Here is an 18,273-nt window from a genome sequence, read left to right as displayed (position 1 = left end):
GCGCTCCAGGCCATGTGGAATCAGGGTCTGAAAGAACACCATAGGCACACAGACAAATGTGTGGACCCGTTTGGCATCTTTATTTTCCTTCCAAGTACCAGTTACTCATCCTGGGCCCAAATGGTAGCAGGTTTCCTTCCCCAAGGGGATAGATTGCAGAAACCAGAAGAGAGAGGTGGGTAGGGGGGCAGCTGAGGAGGGCAGGAGGAGAAGCCTGCACAGCACCTTCGCTGCAGACTAGGCGAGGGGGAGCATTGGAGAGCTGCTATCTCCAGGGCAGCTGCAGCCTCCTGCAAGGTTATCTGTGGCGGGCACAGGCTCAAAAGCAACGGGGCAATAAAAGTGAGTCATTGTCACCCAGCGTGAGCCAACTCAGCCACTCGGGGCTCGGTGAAGCATGTCCCTAGATGCAAAGTTACTCAAATTCTGGAATGAGTTTTGCCTGAATAAAGGACATTAAAATGTCCGTGCCCATAAAGACTGGCTGCTGTGCAGCGCCAGCATGGCTGATGGAGCCAGGGTGATCAGCTGACAAGCACCACCTGAAACGAGCTTCGGGCTGGAGACAGCGCCATACCCTTTACAGACATCTGTCCTCAAGCTCCTAACCCAGCTCTGTGGCTGCCTGGCTGTGTGCCCTTGCGCAGGGACATCACCTCTCTGATCTTCGCTCCTCTAAATGATCTCCAAGGGCCCTCATACACGGAAATTCCATGTAACAGCAACAAACAGCCTGTGTGTTACTCTTCCCAGGGTTGGTGTTTGCATTTTGACAAAAAGTGTCTGCACTCTCCAGCAGCCTACTGATGAAGTGTACAGGTTCCTGAATCCAATTGTTCAGGTTCAAATTCCGGTCCTGTCATTTATTAGCTCTGTGACTTCAGGCAGGTTGCTTAACCTCTCTGAGCCTGTTTCTTCATGCCAAGTATAACATAACCAACAGAAAGGCAGGGAGGCTTATTCCAAATCCGCAGGTATCCACCTTTTGATTGGGTTCCCCAGTGATTCCAGGCATCTTTTGGCTAAGGTTTCTGGAACCTTCTGTTTGGAGCAGAAATTGGAGCATCATACTGGCTACCGCCGCTTGCTGCACGGATAAGTTTGCAGAGGCCCCCATCCATCAGGCTCGGTCTCTCTCATTACACTGCATTTTCTCCTTTGTAACATCTATTATGATCCAGAATTACCTAGTAAATTTATTTACTCACTTATTTTCCATATCTCTCCCCCTGGATTTAAGCTCCATGAAATCACAGACTCCATCTAGCTCATGACTATCGATTCCCATAGCATAGCATCAGGCACACAGCAGGTGCTCAATACACCTGTTGCTGAACGAACAAATGAACGGATGAATGAATGAATTGCCCTTATCTAGATGCTTCTCACCTCAGCCTTCCCAAAGTTTCTCGGTATCCCTGCTTTGCAAAAAAGGAAACTGAACCCTCTGGGGTGGAAATGACCCAAAGTCACAGGGCAGTGGCTGGTACACAGGTCTGAATGACTCAAAACCCCATGTGTCACCCCCTCCCAGAAAGGTGTAGACAGAAGCACTAAAAAGGGGTTAAGGGCAGGAGTTTTGGGTCTGTCCAGCCCAATTTCCATCCCAGCACTCCTTGGGCAAGTCACTTAACCTGAGGCTCAGTTTCCTCATCCACGACATGACGATGATACCACTAACATGTTCTTCATCAGAGTGAGAGTCTCAGGACGATTAAGCCTACTTTGCACGGTGCTGGGCACAAAGCAGGCCCTCAATAAATGGCACGTTATTCATTACTACTTCTACTGCAAGCTTTTCATTTTTTTTTTTTTTTTAATTTTTAGTAGAGACAGGGTCTCACAATGTTGCCCAGGCTGGCCTCGAACTCCAGAGCGCAAGCGATCGTCCCGCTTGCACCTCCCAAAGCACTGGGATCACAGGCGTGCACCACCATACCAGGCCTACTACGTCCTTTCCAAAAACCACACGGGGCTGGCCTCTTTGTCCAGCTCACCATTTTCTCTCTCATTTCACTCCCTGCTTCTCTCTGCCACCTCCAAAGAGAAACATCCCAGCCCCCAAGCGAACCCCTTCCGCTCCGTTCCACTCCCCAGGCGGAGCCACGCGTGGGGTCTTGTGCACGTGGTCCCGCGGCAGCCCACAGCCCTCTGCTCTCCGTTTCAGGCTGTGCACCCCGGCTGTCCGCACTTCCCGGGCCTCAGTCCTCCGCAGCCGCCCCCTCCACCCACCTGCATGCCTGTGGCACGAGTGGGCACACGTGTTCCCGTCGCATGTGGAACCCGCACCTGTGGGAGGAGAGCCAGCCCGGGCTGCCGCGGCGGCTGAATCAGGACAGCAAATCTCGCCACCCCCTCACTCCTTAATCCGTTGCAATCTGGCTTCCTCCCTACGCTGCCCGAGGCTGCCCAAGCCGGGGTCGCTGATGATTCCCACGCACCAAGTCCAGCATCTTTTCTACGGTCTGGTCCGTGTGTGTCGCTTGGGAACGTTTGATTTTGATGACCACCGCCCCGCTAGCACTCCCTCCGCTAACTCCCTCCTCCTGGGACCCTGCCTGCTCCCCTCGGTGCCTTCCCCGCTGCACTGTGTGCCATTCCTGTTCAGACTCTCCCACTCCCACACCCTTCCGCCCAGTGAGCATTTATGGAGCTCCTGCCCTGTGCAGAACGTTGCTGGGCCTTGAAGGGGAGCAGGCGGACCCTGAAGGAGGCGGTGAGCTCCCACAGTGGGGGCTCACACGGCAGCTTCGCTGGCCTGCAATCCGTTCCCAGCTCCTGGCCAGGTGCAGTGGCTCAGCCTATAATCTCAGCACTTTGGGAAGCTGAGGCAGGATTCCTTGAGCCCAGGAGTTCGACACCAACCTTTAAATTTTTTGTCTTTAAATTTCATTAAATTAAATTTTATTTAAATACAAAAACTCCTGGGCTTAAGCAATCCAGGAGGCCAGCTGGCCCTGCTAATTTCATTTAAATTTTTCGTAGAGGTGGGTCTTGCTGTGAGACCCTAACCCTAACCCTAACCTGACCCTAACCCTAACTCTCGCTGCGAGACCCCATCTCTACAAAAAATTTAAATGAAATTAGCCAGGCATGGTGACAGCTGTGGTCCTAACTACTTGGGAGGCTGAGGCAGGAGGATCACTTGAACCCAGCAGTTTGATACGAGCCTGGGAACATAGCGAGACCCCTGTCTCTATGAAAAAATGTAAAGGAAATTAGCACAGCATGGTGGCCTCGCTGTAGTCCTGGCTTCTCAGGAGGCTGAGGTGGGAGGACGGTTTGAGACCAGGAATTCAAGGCTGCAGTGAGCTATGGTCCGACCACTGCACTTCAGCCTGGGTGACAGAGTGAGATCCCGTCTCTAAAAACGCAAGTTTTTTTTTTTTTTTTTAATCCTGGTTCTGCTGCCTTGCTAGCTGTGTGTCTTTGGGCAGATAGCTTACCCTCGCTGGCTGTCAGTTACCCCTTGTAAAACGAGGATCACTGTGGGATTTGCAGGAATGCCTGTGAAGTGTTTAGCACTGCGCTTTGCATGACTGCCTCACCCCTACTCTATTTTCTGCACAGCAGCCAGAATGATCTTGAAACATAAATTAGATCTCGGCAACTGCTCGCCTAAAACCTCTCCAAAGGTTTCTCGTTGCCCTTAGCATAAAATCCAGGCTCTGCACGATGTTTGCAAGCCCCTGGCGATGCTCTGACCTCATGTTGGGTTATGCTTCCGTTGGTTCAGAAATCCCAGCCACCCTGGCTTTCTTTAATATTAAATTTCATTTTAAATAATTAAAATATAAAGAGTAAATTATTTAATGTACTAAAGTAAATAATTTCATTTAAAATTTATTGCCGAATATCTAAATTAAATAATTTCATTTAAAATTTAATATTGAATACATCAAGTTCATTTCTACATCAGGACTAGTGAGGTGCCACCCCCTCCACTTGGAATGCAGAGCCCTGCCTTCTCTCCATCAAGCACGTGCCCCAGGTGTTCTCTCCTTCCCATCCTTCAGGCCTTCCCTGACCACAAGGGAGGAGATACTGTCAATGTCTCACTCAGATCCTTGTCACCAGGCCAGTGGACCCACCCCCAACTGCTGTAGGTATCAGCTGCTTAGGGCTCATACCTGAAACCTTCTCTAAAGGATTATCTACCTAGCTTCCCTGACTCTCCTTTCACTGAGAGCAGCCCTTCAATAAATCACTGGCACAAGAGATGCCATCTCAGACTGCCTCTAGGGAACTGAACTTAAGATACATTTTTTTCTTTATGTTGGTTTCTTTCAGAGCAATTATTATTATTATTATTTTAAGACAGGGTCTCACCGGGTGTGGTGGCTCACTCCTGTAATCCCAGAACTTTGGGAGGTCAAAGTGGGAAGATCACTTGAAGTCAGGAGTTCAACACCAGACTGGCCGACATGGTGAAATCCCGTCTCTACTAAAAATACAAAAATTAGCCAAGCATGGTGGCAGGTGCCTGTGATCCCGGCTACTTGGAAGGCTAGGGCAGGAGAATCTCTCGAACCCAGAAGGCAGATGTTGCAGTGAGCCAAGATCGCGCCACTGCACTGCAGCCTGGGTGACAGACTGAGACTCTGTCTCAAAAAAGTAATAGACAGGATCTCGCTCTGTCACCCAGGCTTGAGTGCAGTGGCACAATCATGGCTCACTGCAGCCTCAAACCCCTGGACTCAAGGAATTTTCCCACCTCAGGAGACTCATGACTACAGGTGCATGACACCACACCTGACTAAACATTTTATTTTATTTATTTATTTTTGACACAGAATCTCGCTCACCCAGGCTGGAGTGCAGTGGCACAATCTCGGCTCACTGCAAACTCTGCCTCCTGGATTCAAGCAATCTTCCCACCTTAGTCTGCAGGCACAGACCATCATGCCTGGCTTTTTTTTTTTTTTTTTTTTTTTTTCTGAGGCAGAGTCTCTCTCTGTCACCCAGGCTAGAGTGCAGCGATGCGATCTTGGCTCACTACAACCTCCGCCTCCTGGGTTCAAGCAATTCTCCTGCCTTAGCCTCCCAAGTAGCTGGGACTACAGGCACACGCCGCCAAGCCCGGCTAATTTTTTGTATTTTAGTAGAGGCGGGGTTTCACTGTGTTGCCCAGGTTGGTCTTGAACTCCTGAGCTCAGGCAATCTGCCTGCCTCAGCCTCCCAAAGTGCTAGGATTACAGGTGTGAGCCACCACGCCCGGCCAATATTTTTTGTTGTTAGCGAGGTCTATGTTGCCCAGGCTGGTCTCAAACTCCTCGCCTCAAGTAATCCTCCCACCTCGGCCTTCCAAAGTGCTGGGATTACAGGTGTGAGCCACTGCACCCAGCCATTATTAATTTTGGAAAATGTTTGGTACATTTCTTTCCTCTCTCTCCCTCACTACAGGGGAAGTTCCATGAGGGCAAGAATTGCACCTGTTTAATCCATCACTTCACCCGAACACTTGGTGTGGGGGCCTGCATGTAGGAGACGCCGGAAGAACTGTTTCTTGAATTCAGGAAATGAGGCATCGTATGTTTCCAGGGATTCCTCTCTAGTTTCCCCTCTTTGGACCTTCTTCTCAGTCCACTCTTAGATGATCCTCTTAGGATCTCAAACTCAGTGGGTCCCACTGTTGATTCATCATCTACCCTCAGGAGAGGAGCTCTCCCCTGCCTTCTCTAACTCTGGCAGCAGCACCAGCCTTCTGGTGCCAAGGCTAGAACTCTGAGTGCCATGTCTGACTCATTCATCACAGCCATCCCCGTAGCTAATCAGGGCCTAGACCTGTCCAAGACGTGTTGATGTTGCCCCCTTCTCTCCTCTCCCCGAAGCTCCACGCTCACAGCCTTCAAGCAAGCCCAAGCCCTGGTTTCCTCATTCCCAAGTTGCTACAAGAACTCTTAGTAGGAACTCCCCACATCTAGCCGTCACCTCTCCTGCACCCATCTTGCACCAACCTGCTGGACTCATACTGCCAACACTCACCAGCAATCACCTCCCTCCCTCTGGTAAAAACCCTAGGATGCCCACAGAGCCACGTCCTGTTGCCTTGCCTAACCTGGCATTCGAAGCCTCCAATGATACATCCTCAAGCCATCTCCTCCAACCTTGTCATTAATACTACGAATGGCCAGGGAACGCTTCTTTTAGGAGGTGACATTGCAGCCAGATCTGAACAAGAAAGAGCAACAATACAGAGTTGTTTTCAGATGTTAGGGTACTTCAGAACCCCCTGGGAGTGTAAAAATATATGCAAATGCCTGAGCTTTATCTTAGATCTATTGTGTTGAAATATAGTGGTGGAGATTGTTTGCTTGCTTGTTTATTTGTTTTTAGCAATCCCTCCAGGACATTTTGTAGTCAGGCTTAGAAGCCACAAGCGGAGGGACAGACACACAGATGGACGAACAAAGAGACATAAATTAGTAAGTTATAACCTAACCATAAATCCCAGGGCTGAAAGCACAAAAGACCCTGCCATTCACTTTTTCTGGGAGAATCAGAAAGATGTCCAGGAGGAGAGGGTCTCTAAGCATCGTCTGAAGGGGTGAGCGGGGTTTGCAAAGCAAAAGAAGAACGGTCCTCATTAATATAGTGGAGAGTTAAAAAAAAAAAAAAAGTGTACCCAATGTAAAAGCTGGGGAAGAAAAAAAAAAAAGAATGGAGAAAGTTACAGGCAGAGAGGGCAGCCCCTGTGAGAGGTCCCCGGCTGCGGCCAGTAGGTGACCACCAACGGGAGGCAGTGACTATATCAGGATGCCGAGGTGCCCCAGGGAGATGCAGCCGAGGTTGGAGTTGGGGCAGGTAAGGGGGAAGGACTTTGTGGGTTATCTGAGGAAGATGGAGTTTCTCCTAAGGCCACCAGGAGGCGCCAGAGGCCAAGCGGGGCGGGGGACGGGGACTGGCTCAGTAACTTCCTCTCCTGGAAACAGCCCGGAGCAGGGTTAGCAAGGATGTGGCCAGGGCAATAAAGGGCTTATAAGGAAATTAAAAGGTCTGATGAGGGCCATAAGGACGATTTATACCCTTTCTGTAGCATGCCTCTTGCTTGTACTAGAATTCATGTATGCCTTTGTCCCGTCTCCCTAATGAATTGTGAGGTACTCATAGAACTAAAACCCGTATAATGTATTAGCCGAAGCAGGGTTTCTCAGCCTTGGAACTGTTGACATTTGGGACTGATAATTCTGTGTTGTGGGAGGTTGTTCTGTGCATGTTAGGGTGTTTAGCAGCGTCCCTGGTTTCTACTCACACGATGCCAATGCACCTCCATCTCAACTAGTGACAAGCAAAAATGTCTCCTGACATTGCCAACTGTCCCGTGGGAGCAAAATCACCCTCAGTGGCAAACCACTGGGTTAAAGGGGTTCTGCAGGCTCTAGCAGGATCCAAATCTCGACTCTGCCACTTCCCAAGTGGGTGATCTTGGGCAGACTACATTACTCCTCTATGCCTCCATTTTCTCATATATCAAGAAGGGATTTTTAAAAAGTATTGACATCAGCCTCAGTGTAAGAATTAAACACAGTGATCCAGCCAGGCACAGTGATGCACGCCTGTAATCCCAGCCCTTTGGGAGGCTGAGGCAGGAGGACTGCTTGAGCCCAGCAGTTTTAGACCAGCCTGAGCTACATAGCAAGACCCTATCTCTACAGAAAGCGAAAAAAAAATTAGCCAAGTGTGGTGGTGCACCCGTAATCCCAGCTACACATGAGGCTGAGGTGGAAGGATCGCTTGAGCCAGGAGCTCAAGGTTCAGTGAGCTATGATCATTCACTGCACTCTAGCCTGGGCAACAGAGGAAGCCTTTGTCTCTAAAAATAGAAATAATAAATTAATAAATAATAAAAATAAATACAAGGCCGGGCCCGGTGGCTCACGCCTGTAATCCCAGCACTTTGAGAGGCCGAGGCGGGAGGATCACCTGACGTCAGGAGTTTGAGACCAGCCTGGCCAACATGTTCAAACCCTGTCTCTACTAAACATTTAAAAATTAGCTGGGCATGGTGGTGGGTCCCTGTAATCCTAGCTACTCAGGAGGCTGAGGCACAAGAATTGCTTGAACCCAGGAGACAGATGTTGCAGTGAGCCGAAATCGTGCTGCTACACTCCAGCCTGGGTGACAGAGCAAGATTCCATCTCAAAATATAAAAATGAATAATAAATACAATGACACATGCGAAGGCCACAAGGTAAACACTCACTGAACACCAGGCCTCTGAGGACACACGGGGTAGTAATGGTTATGGTAACCTCAGTGTTAGCAACTACAGCCTAGCTCAAGAATTCCCCAGATATGTGTTCCAAGGAATGCTGAACTCAAAAAGTAGTTTTATTTAAAAAGGTTTTCAGGCCAGAAAATGCAGGACACCCAATTCCTTTTGAGCAAATTAGGTATATTCAGTTAATTAAGACTCCGAGAAGGCCTGCAGTCATCATTAGTAGATTTTAAGCTCTGGGAAATGCGAAGTCAAGTCTAGCTCACTACAGTACCCCCTTTCCTAGCATAATGCTGAGGAGCACTCAATAAAAATGTGATAAATTGTGGCCGGAGGATTACCCAGGTACCGAGGCAAGAGACTGAAGGCACAAACTGTTTCAGTATAATAAAGAAAACAGTTACAATAAGAATAGTTATAATACAAATTAGATATAGAGATGATCATGGACATTATCAATCATTAGTATAGACATTATCAATCATTAGCCTTTAATATTACTGTTTGTTTTATTACTGATATAACAAAGGAATAACCGGCAGGTATAGGGTCAGGTGCTGAAGGGACATTGTGAGAAGTGACCTAGAAGGCAAGAGGTGAGCCCTCTGTCACGCCTGCATAAGGGCCGCTTGAGGGCTCTTTGGTCAAGCGGTAATGCCAGTGCCTGGGAAGGCACCTGTGACTTAGCAGACCGTGAAAGGGAGTCTCGCTTTACTTGGAGGAGTCAGGGAACGCTCTGCTCCACCAGCTTCTTGTGGGAGGTTGGATATTATCCAGGCCTGCCCGCAGTCATCCGGAGGCCTAAACCCCTCCCTGTGGTGCTGTGCTTCAGTGGTCACGCTTCCTGTCCACTTTCATGGTCCTCCTGTACTCCTGCTTCCTCTCTGAAGTTCTTAGAAGATAGCAGTAGAAGAAACAGTGAAAGTCTTAAAATCTTTTATCTTTCTGATAAGTGCACAGAAGAAAACGCAGATGCATGCTGCCTTCTCTCTCTGCTTCAGCTACCTAAAAGGGAAGGGCCCCCTGTCCCATGATCACATGACTTGCTTGACATTATCAATCACTTGGACAACTCACCCTCCTTACCCTGCCCCTTGTCTTGTATAGAATAAATATCAGCGCGCCCAGCCATTTGGGGCCACTACGGCTCTCTGCGTCTTGGTGGTAGTGGTCCCCCGGGCCCAGCTGTTTTTCTCTTTATCTCTTTGTCTGGTGTCTTAATTTCTTATGATCTCTCGTCTCCATACACAGGGAGAACACCCACTAAGCCCTGTAGGGCTGGACCCTAAAATAAATGAATAAATTAACTGAATATTTACATGAGTGAACTTGTTAATTACAGAAATCAGCTTAGCTGAGTTTAACCCCGTGTTTTCCAAGCTCTATGGACCACTGCACTGCACAGATCCCTAGGACTACAGCCCTGCAGATGTGCTTTAGAAAAAAAGAGACAAAAATAAAAAATAAAAAAATTTAAAAGATATACATATTTACTTTGGAAAATGTAGCCCTTTCCCAGAATGGTACAGCAAAAGTGAGTGACTGAGAAGGCAAGGATGATGACAGAACACATTTCTGGGATCTGAGTTTCACAGGGGCTTCATCTTCAGCTAACATTAAAACATTTTTTTTTTTAAATCAGAGTCCTGCTCTGTTGCCCAAGCTGGAGTGCGGTGGCTCGATCTTGGCCTACTGCAACCCCTGCCTCCCAGGTTCAAGCAGTTCTCCTGCCTCAGCCTCCCCGGTAGCTGGGATTACAGGCATATGGCAAAACGCCCGGCTAGTTTTTGTATTTTTAGCAGAGACAGGGTTTCACCATGTTGGCCAGGCTAGTCTCGAACTCCTGACCTCAAGTGATCTGCCCTCCTCAGCCTCCCAAAGTGCTAGGATTGCAGGCGTGAGCCACCACACCCCACCTAATTTAAAACATTTAATTCAGCTCCAAAATGGGCCCTAAGAGACGAAAAAGCAAAAGCATTCTTGGCCAAGTAGACCCTATTTTTTAAAAAGAAATATAGCAATCTCTGTGCCATTTTGTGTGCCGTAAAGCGATGAAGCAAACATCCCCCATAGAGGTGATTGTCACGCGCGTCCGTGTCAAGAGAGTCCATCAAACAGGCTTTGTGTGAGCAACAAGTCTGTTTATTTCACCTGGGTGCGGGCGGGCTGAGTCCAAAAAGGAGTTAGCAAAGGGTGGTGGGATTATAATTAGTTCTTATAGGTTTAGGATAGGCGAACGAAGTATATTCTTAAGGGTGGGGAGAATATTACAAAGTACCTTCTTAAGAGCCTGGGGAGAATATATGTATCAGTTAGGGTGGGGCAGGAACAAATCACAATGGTGGAATGTCATCAGTTAAGGCTATTTTTACTTCTTTTGTGGATCTTCAGTTGCTTCAGGCCATCTGGATATACACGTGCAGGTCCCAGGGGATACTGAAATGCCTAACCTTGTTTTTACTTCAACTCGTTACTTTGAATTTTGTCCTGCTTGTCTCTTTAAATCACCTAGCCTTGCTTCTCATGTAAATAAGACTCTTTCTAGCTAGGAAAGCCGGACAAACTCCAATTGACCCCTTAATTTACAAGACACTAGGGCTCCTCACCCAACCCCCTTTCGTGAGGAGTTGGCCTGGGTAAACAGATCCTCAGCATTTCAAAGGGGCCCAATTAACTGATGAGGTACCAACACCAGCAATGTATGAAGTTCCCAGGAACTTTCTCCAAGAGACAACAACATAAAACCTTGAGTTTGCGTCCGACATAGACCCTATATCTAAGTATAATGAAAGATTTAGACCCTTGCACCTGGTACCCTGGCTCTTCTTGTAACCATTTGTCTTTTAAGTTGTTATCACTCTGTAACCATTTTGATTCTTGATTCTTGCATGTTTTTACTTCTGTAAAATTATTACATTTGAGTCTCCCTCCCCTTCCTAAACCTAGGTATAAAAGTTAATCGAGCCCCTTCCCCGTGGCCGAGAGAATTTTGAGCATTAGCCTTCTCTTTGGCCGCCGGCTTAATAAAGGACTCTTAATTCGTCTCAGAGTGTGGCATTCTCACTAACTCGCCTGGGTACAACAATACGATGGCTTAGCTTGGGCTCAGAGGCCTGACAGTGGTATCAATCTCATTCCTCACGTCCAAAGAAATGTCTGTCACTGCAAAGGTTGTAGCTCCCATACCCCAAAAGATTAAATTTCTCTCAAGTCATGATTCTATTCCGTAACAATTCTATCCAATGGTGCTTATGGCAAAAGTCAAGAAAATTGCCTATTGCAAACTCAGTTCCAGTTTCTGATTTTTGAGGGATGTGTTTAGACTACTGCCCCCCTTGTTTGCATCTAAAATTTCCATCCAGATGAACAGTAAGCAAAATAAGTGATCATGGAAAAACGTACTCAAGAGGCATGAAAGACTTTTCGATAGCAATGGGAAAAGCCTTAGCCAAAACGAGGGCTTACATTTGCAACGTGCCCATTCCACGTCAGATACTCTTCTAGGTACTTCTCACATGCAAACTCATCTAATTAGGGGGTGGATCTTATTATGATTCCTGTCTTACAGATGACCACATTGCAGCTCAGACAGGTAGAGTGACTGGACCCTAGACACACAGCCAGTAAGGGTGGGAGCTGGCATTGGATCATAGTCTTCATGTTGTAACCGAGCGAGTTATAGAGAAACGCCACACTCTGAGACTAATTCAGGAGTCCTTTATTGCCGGCGACCGAGAGATGGCCAGAGCTCAAAAATTCTGTCGGTCTCGAAGAAGGGGCTAGATTTCCTTTTATACCTTGGTTTAAAAAGGGGAGGGGGAGCCTAGCTGAAGCAATTTTACAGAAGCAGAACAGGCAAAAAGTTAAAACATAAATGGTTACAGAAACAGTTAAAGAAAAATAAACAGTTCCAGGTGCTTAAACTATCACAAAGAGATAAATGCAGGGGCTTTGAGTACCATCAACCAAGCGAGTTCCCAGGAGCTGCTGGTACAGCTTGCCTCGGTATCTTATCAGTAAGTGCATTCCTGGATGTGCTTGGAGTCAGCTTGCACCAGTTATGTCCTTAAGGGAGGGGGATAAGGGGCTGCAAGTGAAGAAACCAAAATGGAGTCTGTCCAGCTCTGTCAACTAAGTGAGAGTCAATCAGGCTAAAATAAGGTAGGCTATCACATTAACGCTACATTCCACAGCCTCAATAATTTGCAGTAATCACCAAAGCTACTTTTAAGAAGTTTTAATATGCACTTTGGTTATCCATTTATAACTTTAATACTAAAGTTAATTATCATCAGGCCAGTCATGGTGGCTCATGCCTGTAGTTAATACAAAAATTAGCCAGGCACGGTGGCACGCACCTGTAGTCCCAGCAACTTGAGAGGCTGAGGTAGGAGAATTGCTTGAACCAAAAAGATGGAGGTTGCAGTGAGCTGAGATCACACCACTGCACTCCAGCCTGGGCCACAGAGTGAGATTCAGTCTCAAAAATAAATAAATAAAAAGTAAAAAAAAAAAAAAGTGAATTATCTGGTAGAAGTATAGGAGGTATGGAGGAAGAAAGTGTCTACACCCAAGACACATTAGAGTCTTTCTTGAGGCACTTAACTCCCAGACCCTGGGACACTAAACGACATGAAAGGCAAGAAATAGCTACCATTTAGCAATTCCATATTATTCCAGATATACCTCTTATTGCCTTTTTTCATGCTCCTTGTATTTGCTGAAGAGGTTTAAAACAAAGAGTAAACGGCAATGCCAGCTCAACTTGCATAATTCTAATGAACCAATTCGAAACAACATTCAAAGCAGTAATATCCTCACCCTCACTTCCTCCAGGCCCACCCCTAAATCAAAAAAAAAAAAAAAGAAAAAAAGACTTGATCCCTTTACAAACACTGGACTAGGAACTTCACTTATAATATCTCATTTAATCCCTAGCTTAAACTGACAAGCAAACATTAGTTCTCATTTTACAAATGAGGAGACTGAGGTTCATAGTCGTTCAGTGTCTTGCCCAAGGTCACATACTTAGTAAAGGAAATGAAGAGGGTTCTAAACCAGGTGTGTTTTCGAAATCTCCAGGTTCTGCTGCCTTCTGTATTTCAAGGTGGTTTCACCAGAAAAATCCCCCAAACCCCAAAAGGAAAAACAAACAGACACACAAACAAAGAAAAAAACGGTTATATTCCAATGTCCTCACAAGAACTGGAGGCCGGAGGCCATGGCTCATTCTTGTAATCCCAGCACTTCGGCAGGCCAAAGCAGGAGGACTGCTTGATCTCAGGAGTTCAAGACCAGCCTGGGCAACATGCCAAAACCCCGTCTCTACCAAAAATACAAAAATTACCTTGGTATGGTGGTGCACGCCTGTAGTCCCAGCTATTTGGGAGGCTGAGGTGGGAGGATGGCTTGAGCCCAGGAGGCAGATGCTGTAGTGAGCTGAGATCGTGCCACTGCATTCCAGCCTGAACAATACAGCAACACTGTCGCAAAAAAAAAATTCATTTTAATTTTAAAAAAAGAACTGGAGATAGTATAAATGTTATTAAACTTGAGTGCTGCTACTGGAGAACTGTGACCAATTAAATAGCTATTTCCTCTGTTCTGAACTGCACCCGGCCTGTTGATGAGATTGGCAGATCAGCGCTTTGAGCCATAATGCTAAGAATCTCAGGAGAAGAAAAGAGCAGATAATGGCACTTCACTATGGGTGGGGCTCAGTGGTGAGGCTAACACTTATAAGAATTGTGTTAATAGCAACATTTCTGGGATCCTTCTAGTCAACCAGAATGTGACATGTAAAAAGAAGTGTATTATTTTTTCCATATTAATACTGATCAAGTGCAGACATAAAACCTCTCTGCGGGTTTCATTTCTTTTGGATACAGGCACATTTTGCCATTTTCAAACACAAAATCTCTGTGACCAATGCTTGCTCATGAAAGGCTAATAATAATGCATTGACTGCTACAAGCTATTTTTTGTTCTGGCTGAAAATTTGTGACACTCCCTAGGTGAAGCTTTTCTTCCTTCCAGGGTTTTTACAAGGTCACTGCTGTTTTCTAGGGCACTCGTCCCAAACTGTGGAGGTGAGAGTAGCATTGGAAATGTGTCAATGCCAGAACGTTCATCTCAATATTTGAGTCAGAGTTTAAAATTCTTTTTTTTCTTCTTTTCCTGACGGAGTCTCGCTCCATCGTCGCCCAGGCTGGAGTGCAGTGGCGCAATCTCAGCTTACTACAACCTCTGCCTCTGGGTTCAAGCAATTCTCCTGCCTCAGCCTCCTGAGTAGCTGGGACTACAGGCATGCGCCACCACGCCTGGCTAATTTTTGTATTTTTAGTAGAGGCGGGGTTTCACCATGTTGGTCAGGCTGGTCTCAAGCTCCTGACCTCGTGATCCACCCGCCTCAGCCTCCCAGAGTGTTGGGATTACAGGCGTGAACCAATGTGCCTGGCACAATGAACTGGTTTTGAACAACTTTTTTGTCTCAAACACTATCCTTCACACTGGAGCTAGACCAGGGAAAAAGGACCAAGTTGGCCTCCATGGAGCTTATATCCTGGTGGGGCAGGAAGAAAGATTTTTATAAGATAAATTAAACAAACTAATTAACATTTGGAATGTTAATTTGGGGTAGATTTGTCTCCCCCAAAAAGATATGCTCAAGTCCTAACCCCCGGTGGCCTTATTGGAAAATAAAGTCTTTATAGATATAATCAAGGTAAGATGAGGTTATACCGGATTCAGTGGGCCTTAAATTCAGTGACTGATGGATCCCTTTATAAAAGGAGGCGGCCGGGCGCGGCGGCTCATGCCTGTAATCCCAGCACTTTGGGAGGCTGAGGTGGGAGGATCACTCGAGCCCAGAAGTTTGAGACCAGCCTGGGCAACATGGTAAAACCCTGCCTCTACAAAAAATTAAGAAATTAGCTGGGTGTGGTGGCATGTACCTGTGGTCCCAGCTACTTGGGAGGCTGAGGTGAGAGGATAGCTTGAGCCTGTGAGGTTGAGGCTGCAGTGAGCCATGATAGCACCCCTGCACTCCAGCCTGAGCAAAAGAACAAGGCCCTGTCTCAAAAAATAAATAAATAAATATGAAAAATATATATATATTTATATGAAGAGGGTAATTTGGACACAGACAGACATGGGAGGAGAAGCCTATGTGCAGGCGGAGGCCCAGATGGGACTGACCCATCTACAAACGGAGGAACCCCGAGGAGTGCTGGGGCCACCAGAAGCTGGGAGAGACAAGGAGACAACCACCCCTAGAGCCTTACGGGAGAGCGCAGTCATTCCTAACTTTCATCTCAGACTTCTGGCCTCCAGAACTGTGACGGAATAAATTTGTGTTGTTTAAACCTCCCAGGGCCTGGTACCTTGTTATGGCAACTTCAGGAAATAAATATAGCGGCTAACAGGATTCTCAGAGAGTGATAAATGGCATGAAGAAAATGAAGCATTTTCTTCAGGCTGAAGACCCCATGTCTACAAAAATAAAAAAATTTAGCCAGGCTCCGTGGCACATGTCTGTGGTCCCAGCTACTTGGTAGGCTGAGGTGGGAAGATGGCTTGGGCCCAGGAGTTCAAGGCTGCAGTGGGCTGTGATTGTGCCACTGCACTCCAGCCTGGACAACAAGACCCTGTCTCAGGAAAAAAAAAAAAAAAGAAGGCTGGGCACAGTGGCTGATGTCTGTAATCCTAGCACTTTGGAAAGCTGAGGAGGATGGATCATTTGAGGTCAGGAGTCCCAGACCAGCCTGGCCAATATGGTAAACTCTGTCTCTACGACAAATACAAAAGATAGGCCAGGCGCGGTGGCTCACGCCTATAATCCCAGCACTTTGGGAAGCTGAGGTGGGCAGATCACTTGAGGTTGGGAGTTGGAGACTAGCTGGGCCGACATGGCAAACCCCGTCTCTACTAAAAATACAAAAATTAGCCGGGCATGGTGTCAGGTGCCTCTAATTCCAGCTACTTGGGAGACTGAGGCAGGAGAATCACTGGAACCCAGGAGGCAGAGGTTGCAGTGAGCCGAGATCGCACCATTGCACTCCAGCCTGGGCAGTAAGAGGCCTCTTGTTCAAAAATTATTAAGAATTTCAACATGGGCCAGGTGCAGTGGCTCACACATGTAATCCCAGCACTTTGGGAGGCTGAAGTGAACGGATCTCTTGGGCTCAGGAGTTCAAGACCAGCCTGGCCAACATGGTAAAACCCCATCTCTACCAACAATACAAAATTTAGCCAGGCATGGTGACGCGTACCTGCAATTCCAGCTACTCACGATGCTGAGGCACAAGAATTGCTTGAACCCAGGAGGCAGAGGTTGCAGTGAGCCAAGATTGCGCCACTGCACTCCAGCCTGTGTGACAGCAAGACCCTGTTTCAAAATAAACAAACAAACAAAAAAGAATTTCAAGATGGTCCAGGTGTAGTGGCTCATGCCTGTAATCCCAGCACTTTGGAAGGTGGAGATGGGAGGATCGCTTGAGCCCAGGAATCCAAGACCAGCCTGGGCAACACAGCTACAGAAAGATCTCGTCTCTATTTAATAAAGAAAGAAAAATAACCTCAAGATCATGAACTCAGAGCACTAAACCAAGTGAGGGGCCTTTTTGAGCATGGGCCCTGTGTAGCTGATAGAGACCCTACCTTATCTTTCTGCGGTAAACTGTTCAGCACTTCCGTGTTTGCCTGGGTAAACGATCTTCACTTTTCACCTGGAACACTGAGCACTGTTCTTTGGTGTCTGTGTCCCGGATGGTGCCCTCACACTTTGCACTTGAATAAACTCTTTCAACTAGATCCTGAGACTTTGATCATTGTAGGTTGACAAAAACCTACCACAGCCTGACCTCTGTGGTTTGAAGAGCTCAGAGTATGTGTGAGTGGAAAAAAAACACAAGCTTTTACCTTTTTTTTTTTTTTTTTTGAAACAGTGTCTCATTTCATCACCCAGGCTGAAGTGCAGTGGCGCAATCTCAGCTCACTGCAACCTCCCTCTGCCGGGTTCAAGCAATTCTTGTGCCTTAGCCTACTAACTAGCTGGGATTACAGGCGTGCACCACCACACCCAGCTAATTTTTGTGGTGTGATCATGGCTCACTGCAGCCTTGAACTCCTGGGCACAAGTGATCCTCCTGCCTTAGCCTCCCAAGTAGCTGAGACTACAGGTGCATGCTGCCACATGTGGCTAATTTTTAAATTATTTGTAGAGATGGGGTTTCACTCTGCTGCCCAGGGTGGTCTTGAACTCCTGATCTCAAGTGATTCTCCTACCTCGGCCTCTCAAACTGCTGGGGTTACAGGAATAAACCACAATGCCCAGCTTTGTTTATAATTTTTAATCATCGGTTAGGTTTAGTGTTAGATTAGATGCATGATTCACAAATCTAATTTGACATGTCAATTCTTTGTGTCAACACAGTTTTCTTTAAAAAATTTTCCCCCAAATGAGAATTACTTGAAATTTTGAAAGTAAAAGAAACCTTTCTGAAATTAATTGAATATTTGAAAGTAAAATAAAATAGGTATTCATCCTTAAAATTCTGATTCATATTGTCAAATTGTCCTCCCTTCAGAGACATTTTCACTTTCAATCACACACACAGAGCATGAGTGTGCTGCCTTCACACCTACCAGACACCAAGCTAGGCTCTGTATCATCCTTACCACCATGATCAGTGGAAAATAAAAGCACTCATTTCTGTAGCAATGGTAATTACGTAGTCTGGGGTAGAGAAATCAGTCAAGTCCCCCCCAACTAGGATGCCATTTGCTGGGAGGGGGTTGGAAGAATGCACCAACTGTCTATCAGCCATTTCTCTACATCTGCCTTCCCAATGATTTATCTGTAGGCACCTGCTGATCACCCATCTCATCATGCCTGGCAACAACTTTGGAGAAACCAGACTGTCCACAAGAGTAGAAGCTTCAACCTGGGCAACAGGCTGAAGACCCCATGTCTACAAAAATAAAAAAAATTAACCAGGCTCAGTGGCACATGTCTGTGGTCCCAGCTACTTGGTAGGCTGAGGTGGGAAGATGGC

General features: G+C 46.8%; 1 long non-coding RNA gene across 1 annotated transcript; it reads right to left on the bottom strand.

Annotated features, from left to right (window-relative positions):
* Window positions 1-11,934: 11,934 nt before the first annotated feature.
* On the bottom strand, window positions 11,935-17,010 carry LOC129461717 (uncharacterized). The gene is made up of 4 exons (XR_008650673.2): window positions 16,877-17,010; window positions 16,489-16,604; window positions 13,566-13,683; window positions 11,935-12,305 (listed from the first exon to the last, which is right to left on the bottom strand). It is a non-coding gene; the product is annotated as an uncharacterized lncRNA (long non-coding RNA).
* Window positions 17,011-18,273: the final 1,263 nt, after the last annotated feature.

The sequence above is a fragment of the Symphalangus syndactylus genome, chromosome 14 (assembly GCF_028878055.3).
Source record: "Symphalangus syndactylus isolate Jambi chromosome 14, NHGRI_mSymSyn1-v2.1_pri, whole genome shotgun sequence".
In the NCBI taxonomy this organism is placed as follows: domain Eukaryota; kingdom Metazoa; phylum Chordata; class Mammalia; order Primates; family Hylobatidae; genus Symphalangus; species Symphalangus syndactylus.
Note: the sequence above shows the minus strand (reverse complement) of the source record. Positions and strands in the feature narration are given on the sequence as shown.